The sequence below is a fragment of the Centroberyx affinis genome, unplaced genomic scaffold (assembly GCF_046629955.1).
Source record: "Centroberyx affinis isolate AG114_WGS23_722 - 3 ecotype Tasmania unplaced genomic scaffold, CSIRO-AGI_Caff_v1 ptg008699l_1, whole genome shotgun sequence".
Taxonomy (NCBI): domain Eukaryota; kingdom Metazoa; phylum Chordata; class Actinopteri; order Beryciformes; family Berycidae; genus Centroberyx; species Centroberyx affinis.
In genome coordinates this window covers 1-10000 of record NW_027284287.1, presented here as the reverse complement: position 1 = coordinate 10000, position 10000 = coordinate 1, and the positions used below count along the sequence as shown (strand labels likewise).

At 46.4% G+C, this 10000-nt stretch overlaps 1 long non-coding RNA gene across 1 annotated transcript; it reads right to left on the bottom strand.

The window, feature by feature from the left end:
- Nucleotides 1-4402: 4402 nt before the first annotated feature.
- LOC139640226 (uncharacterized) lies at nucleotides 4403-5886 on the bottom strand. The gene is made up of 3 exons (XR_011694905.1): nucleotides 5231-5886; nucleotides 4673-4739; nucleotides 4403-4569 (listed from the first exon to the last, which is right to left on the bottom strand). It is a non-coding gene; the product is annotated as an uncharacterized lncRNA (long non-coding RNA).
- Between the last annotated feature and the right edge of the window lie 4114 nt (nucleotides 5887-10000).

Genomic DNA, 10000 nt, shown 5'->3' with positions numbered 1-10000 from the left:
CCGTCTCACAAATATGACATCATTTGTTGTTGTTTGTGCATGCGTGTCACTTCACAGCAGAGGATCTGATCACACTGAAGACCTGAGCCTGGAGTCCTGTCCAGTCCACACGCCACCACCGCTTTACTGTTCACACTGCAATGTTCCCTCGCCATGGTAACATGCAAACAACAGTGTGTATGTGTGCGAATGTCGTGTGTGTGTGTGTGTGTGTGTGTGTGTGTGTGTGTGTGTGTGTGTGTACCTGCCCTGCGGTGTGTGTGCACTGAGGCAGACGGAGTGTGTGATCTCCTTCAGTTTCCTCTGGTGTTCTGCTCCTGCCATATGGTCCTGGAACGCCTGGACACACACACACACACACACACACACACACACACACACACACACACACACACACACTCTTATCTTATTGCCCGTCTGATATGTTTGTGTTGTATAAGGGGGTATATGGGTACTTTATGGGTAAATGAGTAACCTATGAGGGGTATTTGAGTACTGTATTGGGTATAGAAGTGTTGTATGGGGGGGTATATGGGTACATTATAGTGTATATGGGAGTATATGGGGTATTGTATGGGGGGCATATGGGGTATATGGGTATGTGTGGGGGGTATATAGGTAGGTATGGGGTATATGTGTAGGTATGGGGGTATATGGGTATGTATGGGGGTATATGGGTAGTTATGGGGGTGTATGGGGTATATGGGTATTGTATGAGGGGTATATGGGGTATATGGGTATGTGTGGGGGGTATATAGGTAGGTATGGGGTATATGGTATGTATGGGGTATATGGGTACTTTTGAGGGTATATGGGGTATATGGGTAGGTATGGGGGGTATATGGGGTATATGGGTATGGTATGGGGGTATATGGGTAGGTATGGGGGTATATGGGTATGGGGGTATATGGGGTATATGGGTAGGTATGGGGGGTATATGGGGTATATGGGTATGGTATGGGGGTATATGAGGTATATGGATTATGTATGGGGGTATATGGGTGTGGTATGGGGGTATATGGGTATGTGTGGGGGTATATGGGTATGTGTGGGGGTATATGGGTATGTGTGGGGGTATATGGGGTATATGGGTTTGTGTGGGGGTATATGTGGTATATGGGTGTGGGGGTATATGGGGTATATGGGTAGGTATGGGGGGTATATGGGGTATATGGGTATGTATGGGGGGTATATGAGGTATATGGATTATGTATGTGGGTATATGGGTGTGGTATGGGGGGTATATGGGTTTGTGTGGGGGTATATGGGGTATATGGGTATGTGTGGGGGTATATGGGTTTGTGTGGGGGTATATGGGGTATATGGGTATGTGTGGGGGTATATGGGGTATATGGGTATTGTATGGGGATATATGGGGTATGTGGGTATTGTATGGGGTATATGGGGGGCATATGGGGTATGTGAGTATGGAATGGGGATATATGGGTGTATGTGGGTATTGTATGGGTGTGCGTATGGTATATGGGGTATATGGGTATTGTATGGGGGTATATGGGGTATATGGTATGGGGCATATATGGATAGTGTATGGGGGGTATATGGGTATGGTATGGGGGGTATATGGGGTATATGGGTGTGGTATGGGGGGTATATGGGTACTTTAGGGGGTATATGGGGGTATATGGGTTTTGTATGGGGGGCATATAGGTATTGTATGGGGGGTATATGGGTAAAGTATGGGGGGTAAACAGTGCCTACCTGTAGACCGGAGCAGCTGCTGTTACAGACGTGGCAGTACAGTCCACCTGTCTGTCTGTCAGCTGACCTGTCTGTCTGCCGGTCAGCTGACCTGTCTGTCTGTCTGAACTCACGGCTCTCACTGCTCTGCTGGATGGTGACCTTCAGAGACCCCACGCCCTGCAGCTGGCACACACACACACACACACACACACACACACACACACACACACACACACACACACACAAGTAATATACATGTAATATATATAATTGTACATGTTTATTTTCCCCTCAGACCCGGTGAGTCGCAGCCCAGCGGTCAGTTGCTAATTCTTTGTTACCGTGACGACGTGACAGCTGCACAGTTGTTGGGACGCTGAGTAACGAATGCAAAAAGTCAATATTTTACATAAATATTTTACATATGTTCTACAGTCTCACATTAAACATGTTTAAAAAAGAGAAATGTCTTGTGATTGATCTGATAAATTAGTTTTGAAGTAATGGAAGCTCAGATTTTCAGATATTAGCTCTGGGGGGGCGGAGCGTCTCACCTCAGCTGCTCTGCTCTCCTCACAGCGCTCTGATGACTCCTGCTGCTCTGCTGGAGGCACACACACACACACACACACACACACACACACACACACACACACACACACACACACACACACACACACACACAGAGAGTTAACCCAACATGTCATCCCCTCCTCCAGGGGCAGAAGGGGTTTTCGTTCCTCTGTAGGAAACTGAGATAAATGAGATCAATAATCACCTCCAGACAAACAGCTCTCACTTCCTGGTTGGTCACATGACCCCGGCAGCTTCTCTCCATTGGCCGGTGCTCCAGCCTCCTCTGGTCTGTGGGAGAGAGATTTATCAGACCGGATCAGACTGAAAGTCACAAAGAAACAGAAGTAAACAAAAACACAGACAGGAGTCAGAAGTGTCAGCCAATGGGAGATCAGATAGGAAGAGCGATGAAATGCCAACACACAGCTCAGTGCACTTCTTTCTTCCATCCTGTAACAGGAAAAGAGTACAGGGTTCGGGGCACAATTTCCTGTACAACCACTGGAGTCATAAACCTCATCAAGTGTCCTTGTGGTAAAGTCTACATCGGCATGACAACCAGATCTTTGAAGACTAGAATGACGGAACATCGTTCTGCTATTAGAAATGCAAACAAAGACAGTCCAGCTGCCCTTCATTTTGCACATATGAAACATCCCCCGACCTCATACTGGTATACTGGTACTGAGAGAATTCAAATTTCCAGATGAGGAGGCAACTTAAAGGAAGCCGTCCTGAAACGTGAAGCATGTTGGATACTGAATCAGAGACTCTCACACCATTGGGAATGAACCAGGACCTGGATCTCAGGGTCTTCCTGTGATACAAATCCAACCTACTGTCAAATCCCTAAATAGATTTTTATTATTGACCTGCGTGTTTTATATATAAAAAGTTTTTTTCTACCATGGTATAAACTATTTTACATAGAGATTGACTTCTTTTGCCTTTTGTTGTTTTGTTTTGGTGTTTTTGTTTTTTTGTCTTCCCGAAAATGTGTTTTGGTATATTTTTGTATATTTGTACATGGATGAATTTGAAGTTATAGGACCCCATGGGGTATTTGTATACTATAGACTTGGGCTATGTCTTATATATATATATATATCACTAACCTGCTTGTTAGTAATATCAAAAGGATTTTGAATGTGTACAATTATAGATATTGTGTGTTTTGACAGTTGAGGGAATCTTGAATGAGTGAGCTGTTGTTTGGGATCATGGACACACATACAACACAGCTGTGGACTGTTATGCAATCATGGGCCGTATTTAAGCCCTAGGGGTGCATCCCAAGTCTCTTAAATTGCATCCACGTTTCTCTCACTTGCGTCTTTTCCTTGCGTCTTAGTCCCTCCCACCGAGGATGCATGGAGAGACGCAAGGAAACCATGTGAGGAAAGAGGAAACAAGGAAATATGTTTTTAGAGAAATGAGACGTCCTTTCCTCTGAAGCGTCATGTGAAGAGACGTCTGTCTCTGCAGACAGAACAGGTTGTGGATGAAATAAACGTAACTTAGGTTCCCAATGTTCTTTCATTAACGTTATATATCAAAAAGCATAAAATAACGGGCATTTACACTTGTACTGTTTCTCCGCCATCTCGTTCAAATTTGCCAGATGTAGGGGCGGAGAACTGACGTCATGGCGTTCAGCTGAAAGTCTTCCGGGAAGGAAGGCTGCTCTCATGTCTCCTCCCTCCTCGCTCCTCCCTCCTCCCTCCTCCCTCCTCCCTCCTCGCTCCTCGGAGCAGAAATAAGAGCTTTGGGACGACCTTCAAAATGACGGACCAGAACGACTTCCGGTTCAAGCGAGGATCGAGGAGCAAGGAAATATCAAATAAGAGACTTGGGATGCACCCACAGTCACTTTATGATTGATGTGTTGAGAAACACAGACTCTTTTTAATAAATCAGTGCAGAGGTGATGAGTGTGTGTGGGAATTGACTTTTTTTCTTTGGACTTAGATCAGATAAGAAGATCAGAAATCAGTTTTTATTTCCTCGTCCTGGTGCAGCATGATGTCACTGTGAAAGAAGGAATGGGATTTTGATATAAAAATAAAAGAAACGTTCCTGTTCTTCGGGGCTTGTGTGTGAACCAGGGGAACACGATGACCTGGAAGGTGAAGCGGCTTCTGACCTGAAGCCGTCCAGCCTCGCTCTCTTCAGCTCCGCTCCACCCGAACCTCCGTCCGGCCCCGGGTCTCCTCTCTCTTCCTCGGTGGTGGTGCCGCCGCAGCACTCGGCGCTTCCTGTCCCCGGCCCCGCCCACTTCCTGGCTGATGAAACCTGATGGATGGAAAAACACACAAACTAATGATGAACGGATCCATGAGAGAAGAAGAAGAAGAAGAAGAAGAGACGTCTGGCTGAGCTGGAGGTTTGTCTCTACCTGCTGGACCCGACCCACAGGGAATTGAACCCGCGACACGCTGGTCCCTGCTGCAGGAAGAGAGCCTCTGGGGGGGGGGAGACAGAGAGAGAGAGAGAGAGAGACAGAGAGACAGAGAGACACACAGAGAGAGAGAGAGAGAGAGAGAGAGAGAGAGAGAGAGAGAGAGAGACAGAGAGAGAGAGACACAGAGACACAGAGACACAGAGACACAGACACAGAGAGAGAGAGAGAGAGAGAGAGAGAGATAGAGAGAGAGACAGAGAGAGACACAGAGAGAAAGAGAGAGAGAGACACAGAGAGAGAGAGAGACACAGAGAGAGAGAGAGAGAGAGAGAGACACAGAGACACAGACAGAGAGAGAGAGAGAGAGAGAGAGATAGAGAGAGAGACAGAGAGAGAGATGGTTAATTACCTGTTTTGATAAAGAAGATAAAAGAAGAGAAAAACAGAAAGTGAATGAAAGAAACAAAGAAAGAGAGAGAGAAAGAAAAACAGTGAGAGAGCATGAAAGAGAGGACAGACAGAGAGACAGGCAGACAGACAGTCGGTCCTCACCTGTTCGTCCTCCGCTGCTGTTTCACCATGATGGAGGCTGACCAGGTGACCTCTGACCTCTGACCTCTTCCTGCCCCGCAGTTTACCTCCAGCCTGCCTGACTCAACCTCAGCACATCCGGTCTGTCTGCACTACCGACTACGTTCCGTAATTATGGAGAAAATCTCGCGCAAAACTCGATTAAAATCTGTGGCACTTTAACGCTTCCCTGCTTATCGGCACTCGTGCACAACTCATAGCGGAAGACTGAGGAGCTTTACTGAACCGTGCTGAGCCACTGGTCAGATCGGCATTCATATGATCCAGCAAGCAACACTTATTCAATAATATTCCAACTTCATAACTGAAGCGCCTGTTATTCTTACAATGTTCTTTCAACAGAACCAGCGCGGTGTGCAGCAGCGAGCCTCGTAGCGCGCAGTGTAAACAGTTTCTAAAAGTTAAAATTTTATTGAAAAAATAGTTTGTTGCTGTACAGGATGCATGCCGAATTTCAGACAGGCTCCTGCCGGTTCGTTGAAGGTCTGAATCCAGGTGTGTTCCTCCGCCGATCAGCAAACCAACATCAAACTGTTAGATTGTTTAATGGAGTTTGGCACGAGCTCGTTTCGGGCTACAAGTCTGGCTAACGTTAGCAGGCTGGGCTAGCTGTAGCAGCCAGACAGTCTGACTACAGACCGGCAGCTCTCCGGTCTGTTTCCCTCAGTCTGCAGTCAGTAGTGTCTGTATCCAGACCGGCATCAGGTTTCTGTAAACCAGCTCAGCTCACCGTCCCCGGTCCCCGGTCCTGACCTGCAGCAGCTCGCGGTCAGCTGGATGTCAACAAACCGACTCTCTGCTGCTGCTCTGGTTCTCTGGCGCCTCCTGCCGGCGGGAGGGAGAACCGCACACACACAGTCCCTGTATCCATTTATTGAAACGATTTGTGTTCATTAAACAGAAAGTAGAGGGCGAACACGTGTGTGTGTGTGTGTGTGTGTGTGTGTGTGTGTGTGTGTGTGTGTGTGAGATCCATGCTGCTGTTTGCACTAGAGAAACGATCACATCTCTATGTCAGATTCTGCAAACATAAATCAGACTTCAGACCTGCTCTGAATCGCTGGTTGACGCTTTCATATAAACATTCATATAAATTTCAGAGAAAGCCTGAGTCAGCAGGCAGCAGCCGGCTGTGTGTCTGCTGTCCGGCCAGCAGGCGGCGCTGCTCCTCCTCTTATGACCCAAATATGATTTTAGATGAATAAAACAACACGAATACACACATTCAAGTCATGTGGCAGCTGATTAGAATCACAATCACTTTAATCACCAAGAAACAAATGTTAATGATTTAGTCTGTAACAACTGACACACAGTACAGACAGGAAGTACACACTTCAGACTGAGTGCAGACAGCAGTAGTAATATAATACTACTAGTTAACACTGATAATGGAAAAGGTTAAATTAATATTTGTTCTGTTATATCTGCTTTTCCTCCTGTTTCCGCTCTGTTGGTGTGACTGTTTCCCTCTGCTCAGCACAAACCAGCAGAGTGTGTGTGTGTGTGTGTGTGTGTGTGTGTGTGTGTGTGTGTGTGTGTGTGTGTGTGTGTGTGTGTGTTAGAAGGATCCAGTTTGACTTTCTGTTGTCAGTTCTCAGTCTGGAGTAACTAGTAAACTGGTAAACTTGCTACCTGCCTCTTCATTGTGGGTCATGTGACCTTCAGCAGGAGGAAGATCTGAAGTGAGACTGGTAACTGACATTTCTCTGTAGGACAGTTAGCTTAGCTGTTAGGCTTTATACAAGCTGCTTTGTAATGTTTGTCCTTGGTAGGCTTCTGTAGTTACTACCTGACTGGCAGACCGCAGTCCTGTCTCCCTTCCTCTTCACCCTCTACACCACGGACTTCAACTACCACACAGAGTCCTGCCATCTTCAGAAGTTCTCTGATGACTCTGCTGTAGTTGGATGTATCAGCAGGGTGAGGAGGCTGAGTATAGGGCTGTGGAGGGAAACTTTGTCACATGGTGTGAGCAGAACCATCTGCAGCTCAACGTGGCAAAGACTAAGGAGCCGGTTGTGGATCTGAGGAAGGCCGAGGCACCGGTGACCCCCGTTTCCATCCAGGGGGTCAGTTTGGACATCGTGGAGGACTACAAGTACCTGGGAGTGGACACTGACAATAAACTGAACTGGGCTAAGAACACTGAAGACAAGAAGAGCCAGAGCCGTCTCTACTCTGTGAGCAGACTGAGCTCCTTCAACATCTGCCGGACAACGCTGAGGATGTTTCATGAGTCTGTGGAGGCCGAGGCTCCTGTGTGCTGTACAGACTCAACAAACTGATCCACCAGGCCAGTGAGGCTGTGGGGAGGAGCTGGACTCTCTGTGGCAGAGGAGGAGCTGAGGAGGAGCTGGACTCTCTGTGGCAGAGTCACATAGGAGGAGCTGGACTCTCTGTGGCAGAGTCTCAGAGGAGGAGCTGGACTCTCTGTGGCAGAGTCACAGAGGAGGAGCTGGACTCTGTGGCAGAGTCACAGAGGAGGAGCTGGACTCTGTGGCAGAGTCTCAGAGGAGGAGCTGGACTCTCTGTGGCAGACTCACAGAGGAGGATTCTGTCCAAGTTACTTGTCATCTTGGACAAAGTCTCCCACCCGCTCCATGACCTGCTGGAGCTCAGGAGGACATTCAGTGTGAGACTCGTTCCACAGAGAAAGACTTCCTGACGCTCCACAGAGCTTCAGGAAGTCTTTCCTGTCTGTGGACATCAAACTTCTCAGCTCCTCCCTCAGAGCTTCAGACTCTGAGTCAGCAGACTGGCTCTGGGACTTATTTCACCCTGTCAGCAGTTTATAACCCCATCATTTATAACTTATATTTAAACTGTGCAATACTGATTTTTTTGTGCAATAATTCAACTGTGCAATAATTATTTAATTATTTAATTATTTACACTGGTGTATATATTGGTGTATGATGCACATATTGTACATAATTCTTATTTCTCTTATTTCTATATTATTATTGTTATCATTGTTATATATTGTAGTATAATGCACATATTTTACATATTTCTTACTTTCTTATTTCTATTTTTCTTATAATTTCTCTATACTTATATATATTCTCTTCTACAATGTGAGCAACTGCAATGTAACCCAATTTCCCCTCGGGGATCAATAAAGTATTTCTGATTCTGATTCTGATTCTGATTCTGATTCTGATTCTGATTCTGATTCTGATTCTGATTCTGATAGTTCAGTGGCTCTTCTGTGTGTTATTTACAAATGTGTTGCAGTTTCTGTTGCCCTCTTTTTCTTTCTTTCTTTCTTTCCTCCCATACATTCCTAACTCCATTAACTCTCTCTCTCTCTCTCTCTCTCTCTCTCTCTCTCTCTCTCTCTCTCTCTGTTAATGGGCGACCCGAGGCTTCCTGCTCAACACAGCGACTTAGCATAATCAAACAGACACACACACACACACACACACACACACACACACACACACACACACACACACACACACACTCACACACACACACAGAGGCAGGCATAATTAAAGAGACGCTGGCTTGTTCATTATAGAACACCAACCAGTCAGATTCATCTTGTCTGATTTAACCAATCAGCTTTCAGAGAGGAAGAAGACCAACTTACCTGCTCTATTTACTCTCTCTCTCTCTCTCTCTCTCTCTCTCTCTCTCTCTCTCTCTCTCTCTCCCTCTCTCTCTCTCTCTCTCCCACTCTGTCTCTCTCTCTCTCTCTCTCTGTCTCTCTCTCTCTTTCTCTGTCTGTATGTCTCTCTCTCTCTCTCTCTCTCTCTCTCTCTCTCTCTCTCTCTCTGTATGTTCCAGTTCTTACTGGGAATGTTCAGAGGAATGTATACACCAATAAATAATACATCAATACACTCAGCCAATAGACACACACACACACACACACACACACACACACACACACACACACACACACACACACACAGTAACAGCTAACTGTGTTTGACCTCGTCTGTTGTTTTGTCTCTTAGAACCACAGAGCCCAGAGGAGACGCACACACACACACACACACACACACACACACACACACACACACACACACACACACACACACGCACACACACACACACACACACACACACACATACACACACACACACACACACACAGTGAAGACGCCTCAGTAATCTGGTGTAAACTGCAGCAGAACAGCTGGTTACAAAAAGGGCGGAGCCTCTGTGGGCTGTCATCAGGCTTCAACCAATCAAATCCCTCTAGGGGCGGAGCCTGCTGCTGCTCACCTGCCTGTGTGTTTCTCCTCTCTCCACTCCTAGTTTTCAGTCTTCCTCTGAACTTCCTCCAGCAGCAGCTCTCCCATAATGCATCAGGGCGGGCCGGGCTCAGGAGCTTCACTGCTCTGACAGAAGCAGCTTTTCTTCTGTTTTTATCGTTCGTGTTGCTAAACTAAAACAGGAAACTTGTAACTTGTAGGAAATGTATAAAAATAAAGTTATTATTGTTTTTTTTATTATTATCAGATGAAAGTGTGTTGATCCTGTCTCATCCAGCAGAGGAACAGGAGACAGCAGAGAATAAAAGAGAGTGAAATAGACTCATATAAACTCTCCACCTGTTCACTAGAAATGTCTGGAATGTTGTGTTGCCTCCAGCTGGTTGCTGGTTGCTGTGTTGCCTGTCCTGTTGCCCAGCCAGTTGCCTTCAGTGAGGTTGCTGTGTTACTGTGATGCTGTCAGACAGAGAAACACTCTGACTGAACTACCAGCAACACAGCA